This window comes from Saimiri boliviensis, chromosome 4 (assembly GCF_048565385.1).
Source record: "Saimiri boliviensis isolate mSaiBol1 chromosome 4, mSaiBol1.pri, whole genome shotgun sequence".
In the NCBI taxonomy this organism is placed as follows: domain Eukaryota; kingdom Metazoa; phylum Chordata; class Mammalia; order Primates; family Cebidae; genus Saimiri; species Saimiri boliviensis.
In genome coordinates this window covers 162,887,817-162,900,086 of record NC_133452.1, presented here as the reverse complement: position 1 = coordinate 162,900,086, position 12,270 = coordinate 162,887,817, and the positions used below count along the sequence as shown (strand labels likewise).

Genomic DNA, 12,270 nt, shown 5'->3' with positions numbered 1-12,270 from the left:
TTACAATTTACAGTTAGTGCTATTAAACACACACACACACACACACATACACACACACGGCATTAAGAGAATGACTGGTGGGGGAAGGGTGTTCTTGAAGATGTGGTCAGAGGAGGCTCTCTGAGAAGTGGCTTGGAGTATACAAGGAATTGAGAGGAGGCAGAAGAGGGAGGCATGAGTGAGGCTGTGGGACTGGGAGGCATGTGGTAAGCACTGGTGTGGAGTTTGGCTTTTGCGCTGTACTCCCAGTGGGGGAGGAAACAACGCAGGGTTTCAAGCAGCAGAGTGACCACGGCATAATCATACTTTTGAAGATGATTCTTTCTGTGGTGTAGATATTTTCATTATCTCTGCTGCATAACCCATTGCCACAAACGGCCGTTTAAAACAACACATGCTGATGATCCCACAGTTTCTGCAGCTCAGGAGTCCAGGCACGGCTAAGTTGTGTCCTCTGAAGAGTGAGGACCTGGGACAAGACAGTATCACCCCATGTCCCATGTTTGTGGGTGTCCAAACCCAAGTTTCACATGTGTATCTAAAGTTGATTAGCCTAAGGCTGGGCAGGGTAGCTCATGCCTGTAATCCCAGCACTTTGGGAGGCCGAGGCGGGTAGATCATGAGGTCAGGAGTTCGAGATCAGCCTGGCCAACATGATGAAACCCATCTCTACTAAAACTACAAAAATTAGCCAGGCGTGGTGGTGCACGTCTATAGTCCCAGGTACTCGGGAGGCTGAGGCAGGAGAATCGCTTGAACCCAGGAGGCAGAGGTTGTGGTGAGCCAAGAACGTGCCGTCACACTCCAGCCTGGGCAACGAGAGTGAAACTCAATTTCGAAAAAATAAAAAACAAATATATAAATAAAAATAAGGTTGGTTAACCTGTGTCATCTTGGACGAGTCATGTGAAGTCTCCCGAATCGTGGGTTCCCCATCTATAAAATGGGCATAACACCTACTGTAGGATTATAATCAGGAATAAGTGATAAAATTCTCGTAAAATGTCTGCTCTGGAGCCTACAATATAAGAGAGTGGATCAACCGTGGTGTTCAGCAGTGTAAGCGCAGACTCAAGTCAACCAGACTCAACAGAGACTCACTTACTGACCAGAGTCCCAGTATTAACAACACCTAAGGAATAACTTGCCAGGCTGCCTGACATATCCATGCCATGTGCTGAACACATCTTCTCCTCCAAAGGAATGCTTACGTGATGAGACTAAGTGCTGTCAGAAACTGTCTTGTAAGTTGGAAGAAGGGAAGAAGGAGGTGGATCTCTGGAAAACTTCAGCTGTAACGAGGGCTCAGATCATCAAGGCACTGCTCAGGCCACTCTTCGTGGTCTAAGGGAGACATGTGGTGACCAAGGCAGGCTCTTGGATGTTCTTTCTGGGCATCAAGCCGATTTTGCCCTTTCTATTGTATCCCTAGGTGGGTTATGACACAGTTTATCAGGCAACGTTTCTGGCTGCTCGTGCTGCAGCCCGAGGATACAGTGCCCTGACCACGACTGGATGTGGGTGTTTCCCATGTTAACACGTCTCCTGGGATGTTCCCTTTCCCTTAACGTCTAAGCTCAGTGATTCTTACTGATCCTTTCACAAGGTGACTGAACCTCAAGTTGGTGTGGGTGGGAGTGGATGTGTCTTGTGGTACTATTCTAGTTAACATATTCTAAATACACACTTTATTCAGTATGATCACTTAACAGATGAGGAAATGAGACATAGCAGGGAATCCTTATGTAGGGATGGAGACTGAGTCAGGACCTTGTCCCTGGGTCCTTGTGGACTCCCAGTTCCACTCCAAAATTTCCACTCCAAAAGGCCCTTTTTGGGGAATGTGTGTCTATCAGGCAGACCTTTATAATTCAAATCCACCAGAACAAAATAAAAAACAATTCAGTGTCTCCTATCTTTATGAGAGCTATGTCCAAAGAAGCCCTAGTAGGCAGAGTGCCCTGAAAGGCCGCCCTCCCCAGCGGGGCTTTCCAGCACAACCCTTGCCGTGGGCAACCACCCTCACCCCCACGCCACCCCCACCCCATACACCACCACCTCGTTTTTTTCAATGCACAGCCCAGCCTGTATGAAAGGTACCAAACGATTAGCTGAAAGGGCCTTTCCTTGCCTCGGCCCCTCTCCGCCCTCTGCCTCCCTCGCGCTGGATCCGCCGGGACCGCTCCCCCGCGCGATTCCGGGGATCGCGCCAAAGCTGCCGCGCCAGCTCTGGCAAAGGAGCCCGGCATGCCGGCGATCAGCTGGAGTTGCGCTGAAGTAGCTGTCAAGCAGCTGTCCCCACCGGCCCTCCCTCCCAGCACCCGTGACGCGCCGGCCCCCGCGCCGCGCCTCCCCTCCCCACGGCTCCCGCCCTCCGCGCGCTCCGCCGCGCCGCCCTCGAGCCCCGCGCTCCGCCGCCCTCGCGCGCGCCAGCCCGGCACCTTCGCCCCGCGCAGCAGCTGCTGCGAGCGGACCTGGACCTGCGGGGCAGGCGGCGCTGGGACCGAGAGCGTCCACCGACCGCCTCGCGGGCCCCCGCACCCAAGCGACCGAGCTCAGGCAGTCTGCAGAGCCGGGGGCGCGGGCAGCCCGGGCATCGCTTCGCTGCGGAGGCTTGTCCATGCCCGAGAGCCCGAGTGTGCCCCTGACATGACACGAAGCCGTCGTCGTTAGGTGGGTCCACCTTGCATTTCTTGCTTCCGATGTTGCTTTTGCTGACAACCCGGTGCGGTCTGCGTGGGGAGGGTGTCCTCGACTTGCATGAGCGTTGCCTGCGAAGCTGCCGTGGAGACTGACTGGAGCGTCCTCGGCTTCCACCACCCTGGGGGGTTCCGGCATCGGATGCCCACAGGGTACGGTCGGGAGTTGCTGAGCGAAAGGGGCATGCGCGCTTTTTGCGAGCAGAACTGAAAGATGTCCTGGACAGTGGGAGAACGGGCAACGTTCGAGGGCCCGCGGCACCGCCCGGGGTGGGGACATTTCTCCGGGCCCTGGGAGTTTGGGAGGGGTGTGTGCGCGAGCGCCCCCAGATGGGAGTCCTGGGTGGCCCCCTGGCCCGGAACGACTTCGGCGCGCAGAGCCTGTGGGGAATCCAGCTCAGGGCTGGGGTATCAGTCTCAAGGGTCTTCACCTGCCCCCGGGGCTGCCCGATTGAGCTGGACTATGAACCAGCCCCTTCCCCACTGTGTCTGAATTCCAAATTGGCCGGGTGGAGTAGGAGGATGAAAATTGGGAAGAGGGGCGAGAAAGGAAAGATGTGTTGCTTTGATGCCGACCTGTGTCTGGAAAGATGGGGGGAGGGGATGCACCTGAGGACTGGGGCGCCCTAGCAGGAGCCGTGGCCTGGGAGGGGGCTGGCCAAGCGGAGCGTCCGTGGCACTCTCCCCCTCCCCAAGACGATAACCCTCTAGCTCCCTCTCCCAGGGCAGTGGGCAGCACACAGAGACCCCTCACGTTCGAAGGGAGTAGGTGCATTTTGAAATTAGATAAGCAGAAGCCATCAGGTGCTAAGGCGGCAGCGGTGTTGTGAGAAGTGACAGCTCCCCGGGGAACAAGAGAACAAGTGGAAAAGCAAGAGAATCCGGCTGATTCTGCAGGGAGTGGGGGGTGGGGTGGCTCAGAGTGAGATCTGAGGCCTCCTAGATCCTGGTCGTGGAGGTACCTACATGTTGCTTCAGTGACTGAGGAAAAACGCTCAGGCTTTTGATCTGGGAAAACAGTTGTGATTGTCTTAAAACAGACGTCGGAGTTCTTTCCTTCCTGCTCCCCATTTCCTACCCTCTCATGACCACACACTTGGTAGAAGGTCTAGGGCTGTGACTGATCACGAACCCCATCCTGAAGAAATTGTACTTGGCCATCTCTGCGGGTCTTGTGTGAGCGTCTGCCCGACTGTTACCTGACATGCATTCCTTTCTGCCCTTTGGTTTTTTATCAGGTCTGTCTTGCTCTGAGATTGTACCTGCCTCCTTCCTTCCCCTCCTGAGGTATTTCTACTCACTCAATTCCCCTCTTCCCCTTGCTTCTCCAGCCATTTTGGACCAGCCTCTGAGCTTCCCACTCACACCATCTAACTCCATCAAATCGTATTCCGCTTCTGTCACAAGCAGGGGATGTCAGCCGTGACCTCTCCAAGAACCAGCATCATCATGGCTGTTCTCCAGTGGTCAGTTAGGAAGCATCAGTAGCTACCCTTCTGTAGGAACAAACTGCAGGGATGTGCCAACTTAGGGTAACAGCAGCTTGAGGAACTCCCCCACGTGAAGCCCCCGTCTCCCAGCCCTCAGGACTAGCCTTCCGTGCTCAGTTTCCGCTTCAGTTGCCATAGCGTCAAATCGTGTCTTTTCCCCGGGAAGGTAATGCACTTGCCTGTCCAAAAATTTCCTGCATCCGAACATCTGAAAACTTAAACACCGGAGAATCTGTGTAGTAAAAACACACTGCATATGTTGCTTTTCCAAAAGACCCCCCAACTGCTGTTGCTTCTCTTTTCCTCTGACACTCTAATATGAGATTTTGCTTTGAATATTTTATCCTCAGTATAAATATAAAGAATACCAAGCTAGAGAGAAGGAAAACTAAAAGCACGCACTAGGGACTTGCACAGAATTCTGATTACCCAAATACAGTTCCAGAAATGGCTCTCCTTCCTTTTGTTAACTGCAAAGTAAAGTTATTTCCAGCAGAGAAGGGACCCACCCAAGGGTAACCTGGAGAAGCCAAGGAGGCGGTGGGGCGGGGGGGAGCGCGGGGAGGAAGACATATTTATATCTGAGCTAAACCACATAAAAATTCTATGCTTTAATATTGATGCCCATTGACCTGGGGACCTGCTGATGACTGCCAAGTGTCCTTCCCTAAATCTGTGGTCACTAAAGTGGAAACAGCCCTATGATAAAACCCCACGGCCCAACTGTGCAACTGTTATACCAACCACATGCCCACTTCTAAGTATAGCCAAGCCACTTCTCTGTTGCATTTTGTGTTAATTCACAGATTACTGATTCACGCCTCTGTCAAGAGACTATAATATAGACAAAGGCAGCTGTGCAGGGTGAATAGCATAGCTTTCAGATTTTATATTAAATGGCTGAGTTATATATACAACAGTCCCTTGGGCTGAAGAGTTTGCAAACCAGAGTTTTATTTAATCGTTTACTGTGTTCAATGGATTATCTGTTTTCATTCTGGAAAGAAGTCAGAAGTCTAAAAACAGTTCCTTGCGTTTCTTGGGAGGAAGTGCTGATAGAAGTGAAAGTCCAATTTTATTTACACAATGGGCGCTCCTCGGGGCAATGGCAGATTTGACTTTCTACTGGGGCTTCCTGCACCGGTGGTCCTGTGAGCAGGGCCTCGTGCTTGCGAACAGCTCCTTTACCAGGGTTATTTTCATCTGCCAAGCTGAGCTCCATGAGTTGGGGGAGATAGACAGCTTGTGTTTGTGGCCATTCAACCAGAAAAGAATACCAGCTGAAAACAGACAATGGAGCAAGGGAATTGGGGTGGGGGTGGGGAGAGGAGGTACAGATAGCCCAGTTGTTCATAATTGGCTCCCCAAAGGCAAACCTAGGTGTAGAACGGTGTCATAAAGCAGTTGTCATGTCAACACCCCGCAAGATGATTATGAGAAAGATCTGTTCAGAAAAGAACGATCATGAGTATACGCCTTTTCATCTGGAAGGAGCCCTACTTTTGGCTTCGTTTCTTCATTTCATATCCTTATAGGCAGTTTCTTGAAACAACATTTTCCCCCGAAAACGAGAGCCTCACTGTTATGCATATGAAAGCGTTCAAGTTGATTCAATGGAGCAACACCACTCAATGCATCATGTATCTCGAATGAATTAAGCATCAAACACCCACGTGTCCTCTTCTCTCCTCCGCGTCTGCTCTCTGTAGCCACCAACTTCTCTAGGTTCATGGTCCAGGTTTTTGTCTTGTTTTGTTTTTTTTTGGTCATAGTAAACTCATGTCACTTAGGTTGGAAACGTTCCCAAAAAGTAATAGATGTTTTCTTGAGTGCAGCAGGCTACCTAGAAAAAAAGATCATTCATACTTGGCCCTGTGCTGGATTTGATTTCCTCAAAGGAAACCCGAAACACTATCAAGAAAAGAAGCTGCTCCAATTTATTTTCTTGTGCATTGTTTACATGACACTGGTGAGTGCTGTGTGGAGGAGATGAATGTTTTCACAAGTTCATTACATTAATTAAAAAGGAAATTAGATTTTTGCCACTGTGAAAGCAAATGAGGTGCAATATTTCTGTGTTGTGTTCCATTAGATCAAAATGAGTTCTCTACCAGACCAAGGAGAGAGGAGTCTCAAAGGAAGTATTTTTTTTTTTTTTTTTACAGCATTTAGCATTCGAAAACTGATTCACAATCATTTCTAATTCTGAGGTGGATTTAAGTCTTTAACGTTATATAATTTAGGAGAATCTCACTTTGGTTTCAACTTAAGCATGTGTTTACTGGGCAGCTAATCTAAGGTCAGGACCAAGCTGGACATCTCATTCAATATAAAAGCATAACATATTGACCAGGCAGCACGGTGGCTTCATGCCTGTAATCCTAGCACTTTGGGAGGCTAAGGCGGGAGGACCGCTTGAACCCAGGAGTTTGAGACCAGCCTGGGCAACACGGTGAAACCCCATCTCTACAAAAAAAAAAAAAAAAAAAAAAAAAAAAAAAAAAAAAAAAAGAAAGAAAGAAAGAAAAGAAAAAAAAATTATGCAGACATGGTGATGGTGATGCGTGCCTGTAGTCTCAGCTACTCCAGAAGCTGCAGCGGGAGGACCCCTTGAACCTGGAAGATGGAGGCTGCAGAGAGTTCAGATCATGCCACTATATTCCAGTCTAGGTGACAGAGCGAGATTCTCAAGAAAAGAAAAAGTGTCAGATATGGATCATACCTTCTAGGGAGCACAGCCTGGTGGAGAAGTAGGAGGAGCACACTGAGTTGGACAGTGTGCTGTGGGTGACCAGATGTCTTGGTTCGCCCCATAGACACCTGTTGTTGCAGCATAATGATCAATAACACCGCCTTTCACTCAGAAGTGTTGCAATCACACAGTCACCCTAGAAAGAAGGACTATGAGAGGTCAAAGGAAGAAGGCTGTGACTGGAGTAGTCACTGAAGATTTCATTCAGGTGCCTCTTCTAAGATTACAGACAAACAGAAAGGAGAAGGAACTATTTACCAGACAAAAAGACTAGGAAGACTGTGAGCTCCCTGAAGGCACAGAGGGTCAGTTTTGTTTGTTCCTATATCGCTGGGGCTTGCACGCTGCCGACCGGATGGTAGGTCTCAACTATTAGCCAACTGCCCATGAACCTAGATTTAAGATGAAGACTGAAGGTAGGAAAGTGTGGGACAGTTGAAAGGCGTGCCTTGCAAAGACGGTCAGTCAAGAATAACTGTGAAACAAGGCTACTGTGGATGACGATGATGCCAGAACAAGGAGGTCAGTGACCACACCGAAAACCAGCCTTACGTAGAGAAAAGCAACAGCGTCTTTTAACTCTTTCTTGTATTTGCCTCTTAACTTTTGAGTTCAGTGTTATTGGCCTCCACCTCTACCCCTGGAAATGATCTCTTCCTTCTCAAATTGTTTTGGAAGTTAAATGAAGAAACAATAACTCCATTCTCTTCAGGCTTGTGTCTTTCTGACCTTGGCCTTCAGAAGAGCTCTTGGGAGGGAGGCAAGGGCAGGAAAAGGCAGGAGAAAGAAACTGAGAAACACGAAAGCAAGGCAGATAAATACCAAAAGCACACGTGATTTTCCTCCTACTACCAGGAGAAATAAATTCAAAGTGACAGTTTCCTGGAGCTGGTGCAACTCCCAGGAGGTCAATCCCAGTGTGACATTTGATGTCTCCACTTTTTGCTACGTATGAAGTCCTGGAATGACTTGGCCTTGGTCTTAGCTGTGACGGAATACCTTCCAATTAATGGATACGCACACTAGGTGCCCTGCTGATATGCAGAGATTCAAGGTTAACCAAGGTTAGCCTGCCCCGTGTGAAGATTCCAGGATAACTGCCAGCTGTAACCCTTGAACTGCAGTGCCGTACTTGTAGTTTACAAGGTTATTCACAGCATTTTAGTCATTTTGATCTATAACCTCCCAAGTTCTCCTATAATTTAGAGTTGTCTCTGATGCTTCATCCTCCGAATAAGTGGAGCTTAGAAATGAGAGAGGAAGCTGAGGTGATGGCACACACAGGTGACCCAGCATTCATCAGGGTTCAGTTGCAGAGAAGAGAATCCACTCAGCAGAAAGGATATAAAATAAAGAAGGTTACAGGATTGTTGGGTAAGGAAAGCCAAGGAAACACACTCTAAGTTAAAGGCTAAACACACTCTAGGTTGAGCTCTTTGGAACAACTAAGAAAGGTACATTGTAAAACAGGGCTACTGGAGCCACTGCCTAACCTATACTCAAGAAGCTGTGCACTGGCCGGGCACAGTGGCTCACACCTGTAATCCCAGCACTGTGGGAGGCCGAGGCCGGTGGATCGCTGGAGGTCAGGAGTTTGAGACCAGCCTGGCCAACAAGGTGAAACCTCATCTCTACAAAAAACACAAAAATTAGCTGGGTGCAGTGGTGCACACATATTATCCCTGCTACTCAGGACGCTGAGGCTGGAGAATCATTTGAATCTGGGAGATAGAGGTTGCAGTGAGCAGAGATCACACCACTGCACTCCAGCCTGGGCAACAGAGTGAGACTCCGTTTAAAAAAAAAAAAAAAAAGCAGCTGTGCACTGATTTCAGAAGCTACCAGCTCCAGAAAGAAGCTACCACTGGCATGTTCAGGAAACAGCCATCCAGGAAGCCACTACAGAAAAAGCAGACACTCTATGAAGGTGGCTGCCAGCAGTGATGACAGAAGAAGTGGAAGTCTGCTATGGTAGGCAACATAATGCCCATCCACCCCCAAAGATGTCCACGTCCTAATGCCTGGAGCCTGTGACTACGTCACCCTCCATGGCAAAACGGACTTAGCAGACGTGGTTAAGTCAAGGACTTGACAGTATCCTGGACTACCCGGTTGGGCCCAATCTAATTATATTTGTCCTTAAAACAGAGAACCTTTCCCGGCTGTGTCAGAGGGAAGGGCACTGTGGGAAAAAGGTCAGGGGAGTGGAACATTGCTGCCTTTGAAGATGGAGGAAGGAGCCACAAGGGAAGGAATGGGGGTGGCCTCTAGAAGCTAGAAAAGGCAAGGAAATAGATTTTCCTTTTGAGCCACCAGAAGGGAACGCAGCCCTGTCAACACCTTGATTTTAGTCCAGTGAGACCCATGTTAGGCTCTGTCCTCCAGAACCGTAATATGTGTCATTTTCACTTTAAGCCAGTACAACTGTGGTGATTTGTTACAGCAGCCATCTGCAGCTCATACACACAGCCCTGCCCTCACTTCTACCTTCAATCCCGTACAAGTGCATTTGACGGAGAAACCAACTCATGCGTGGAATCCTAGCTGCAGGGGATTCGGGGCAGTGCTGTTTTCAGCTTCCCAACTCCAGTAAGGAAGGCAGCAAGAAGGGGTTGGGACAATGCTGAATGCTGATCACTGCAGCCACTGCAGCTGCCACGGAAGTCAGGAGGAACTCAGGGAGCTGCAGGTGTATGTGCATGGCACTGTCCTTCTCTGAGGGACAGTGGCATGTGGCAGAACACAAGTGGATGCCTGAGATTTTTAGGAAGTTTAACAAGTGTTAAGTCATTAAGACAGAAAGAGGACTTAGAGGAGAGGCATCAGAATAGTTGCCTGCTTTACTACATTAGAAGGCACTCTCGGGAGGATACCCCATTTACCTTGATATAATTACTATTCATTGTGTACCTGTATCAAAATATCTCATATATCCCCTAAGTATACACACCTACTATACACCCATAAAAATTAAAAAATAGGCTGGATGTGGTGGCTCACGCCTGTAATCCCAGCACTTTAGGAGGCCAAGGCAGGTGAATCACGAGGTCAGGAGTTCGCAACCAGCCTGACCAACATGGTGAAACCCCGTCTGCACTAAAAATACAAAAATTAGCTGGGTGTGGTGGTGCCTGCCTATAACCCCAGCTACTGAGGAGGCTGAGGCAGAATCTCTTGAACTCGGGAGGTAGAGGTTGCAGTGAGCTGGTATCGCACCACTGCACTCCAGCCTGGGTGACAGAGCGAGACTCTGTCTCAAAAAAATAAAAAATAAATAGATAAGTTTAAAAAAAATTTTTTAAAGCAAAAAAGAAGTTGCTATCTGGAGATTAAGGAGAGATTTTATGTAAGTATCAGTATCAGGGATAAATATTGACTTTCTGCAATTTAACCTTTAACTATTTACACTCCATCCATATGGCAGATTGGCAGATTGTATTTTCCAAAGATGCCTTCAGTAATAACTCCCACCCCTATATGAGCTTTCAGTAAAGTGACTCTGATACTCCGATACATTGAGAGACAAGGATTTATGTTCTCTTTCCTCAAAACTGTGGCTTTCTCAGCCAACAGAGAATGTTAAAGGCTAGATCATAAAAGATCATTCAACTTCTATGTTATTGGCTGGAATGCTAACTCTTGAAGCTATCAGCCGCCATGCAAGCAGTCTGACTATCCTGAGACTACCATGCTAGGAGGAAGCCCAAGGTACCTGATCACATAGATAGACGAGACTGTGAGAAAGGGAAGGATGCCTGGCCAGCCTCCAGCTCCTCCAAACCCTACTGTTCCATGTCCAGCCACCATCTGGCTGAAGAGAGACCCAGAAGTACCTGGCAGAGGCCTTCCCAATTCCTGACTCACTGCTGTTGTTTCAGGCCACTACATTTTGAAATGATTTGTCACACAGCAGCAAATAACTAGATTGGTTTATACGGTCAGACACAGAAAAAGGTCAAATATGACCACAGTCTTGTGTTATTCCTATCAAATTTCTTCCCTGTGAGGTAAACAACATGACAGTATCAGTCACAGAACAGCTAACTCTAAAGCCCACCTTCTCTTCCTGCAGAATATTGGTCTAAGAAACCCATTCTTAATTGTGTCTCAGAAACAAACTGTTGTACATTTTCGTGTGTTTCTTGGGAAGGGATTTGGGAAAGTGGAGTTGGTAGCAGTGAGAAGGAGTTTCGTTTCAAACTAGCTAATCTAACGTGAACAAACAGGAATCCAAATCACTTCTTTTCAAAGCAGAACTGTCTCAGTGTAGCAAGTATAGGTAGCGCAAACCTTACTTCGGGAAATGTCCTCAACTCAGGGGCCCACTTAGGAGATAGAGAAAAAGAGAAGAAAAAGTGCCGGGCACGGTGGCTTGTGCCTGTGATCCCAGCATTTTGGGAGGCCGAGGCAGGTGGATCACCTGAGCTCAGGAGTTCGAGACCAGCCTGGCCAACATGGTAAAACCCCGGCTCTACTAAAAGTACAAACAAATTAGCCAGGTGTAGTGGCAGGTACCTGTAATCCCAGCTGCTCAGGAGGCTGAGGCAGGAGAATCACTTGAACCCAGGAGGCAGAGGTTGCAGTGAGCCAAGATCACGCCACTGCACTCCATCCTGGTCAACAAGAGCAAAATTCCATCTCAAAAAAAAAAAAAAAAAAAAAAAAAAAAAAAAAAAAAAAGAAAACAAAAGTAATTGGATTAAGCACGATGCTCTGGCACCTGCAGTACATTCTGCCACATCTGGTGATCCCTTACTTCCTCTAGCCGGCTGACTGCTGGTTTTTCCTTTCCTACCGCTCCTCATCTGTACACGCCCCCTTCTTTGATACCTAGAGTCTGCTGATCCTCAAGTTCAAGTTCAAGGTCCAGTAGAGAATAGTTCATTTTGATACTTTAGTCCAAGTGGTACTGCCTTATATCTCTGTAGATTTTTGCAATTTTCAATGACGTTTACAACCATGGTCTCATTTAAACCACAGAACAACCCTGTGATAAAACATCAATGTCTCTAATTTCACAAACCAGGAACCCAAACGAAGGGGTTAACTGCTTAGCGCTGAGATGTTCTGACTCCTCACCGCGGGCTCTGTGCCCCAGGAGGTGCACCCAGCCAACCTGGAGGCAGCAAAAACAGTGTTTCTCTGGTGTGAGGATGATTTGTTCTGCCTGCCTTCCCCCTTCAATCACCAAACCATGGCCTCTTTGAAGTAAGACCATGTTCTCTTCCAAAGTAACTGATGCCCTCAGTCGGACGCTCGGTTTTGCAAATGGAAACGTGCCCCTATAATGACATAAGAAAGGTCAGGAATTGTTCCCTTTTTCAGGCTC

The 12,270-nt window shown here is 48.3% G+C and overlaps 1 protein-coding gene and 1 long non-coding RNA gene across 9 annotated transcripts in view; one reads left to right on the top strand and one right to left on the bottom strand.

Annotated features, from left to right (window-relative positions):
- RIPOR2 (RHO family interacting cell polarization regulator 2) overlaps positions 1-12,270 on the top strand; it is a 233,623-nt gene that overhangs the window by 134,709 nt on the left and 86,644 nt on the right. For 2 of the 8 annotated variants that reach the window (XM_039462650.2, XM_010338004.3), the window contains exon 1: positions 2,582-2,673. The exons of the other annotated variants lie outside the window; for them this stretch is intronic. The gene's annotated coding sequence lies outside the window, so the exon portion shown is untranslated. Of the gene's footprint in view, positions 1-2,581; positions 2,674-12,270 lie in introns of those variants that run through there. 8 annotated transcript variants of the gene reach the window in all.
- The window catches only part of LOC141584411 (uncharacterized), a 48,253-nt gene continuing 41,922 nt past the window's right edge, over positions 5,940-12,270 (bottom strand). The window contains exon 4 of the long non-coding RNA XR_012517461.1: positions 5,940-6,032. This is a non-coding gene — a long non-coding RNA (uncharacterized LOC141584411). The remainder of the gene's footprint in view (positions 6,033-12,270) is intronic.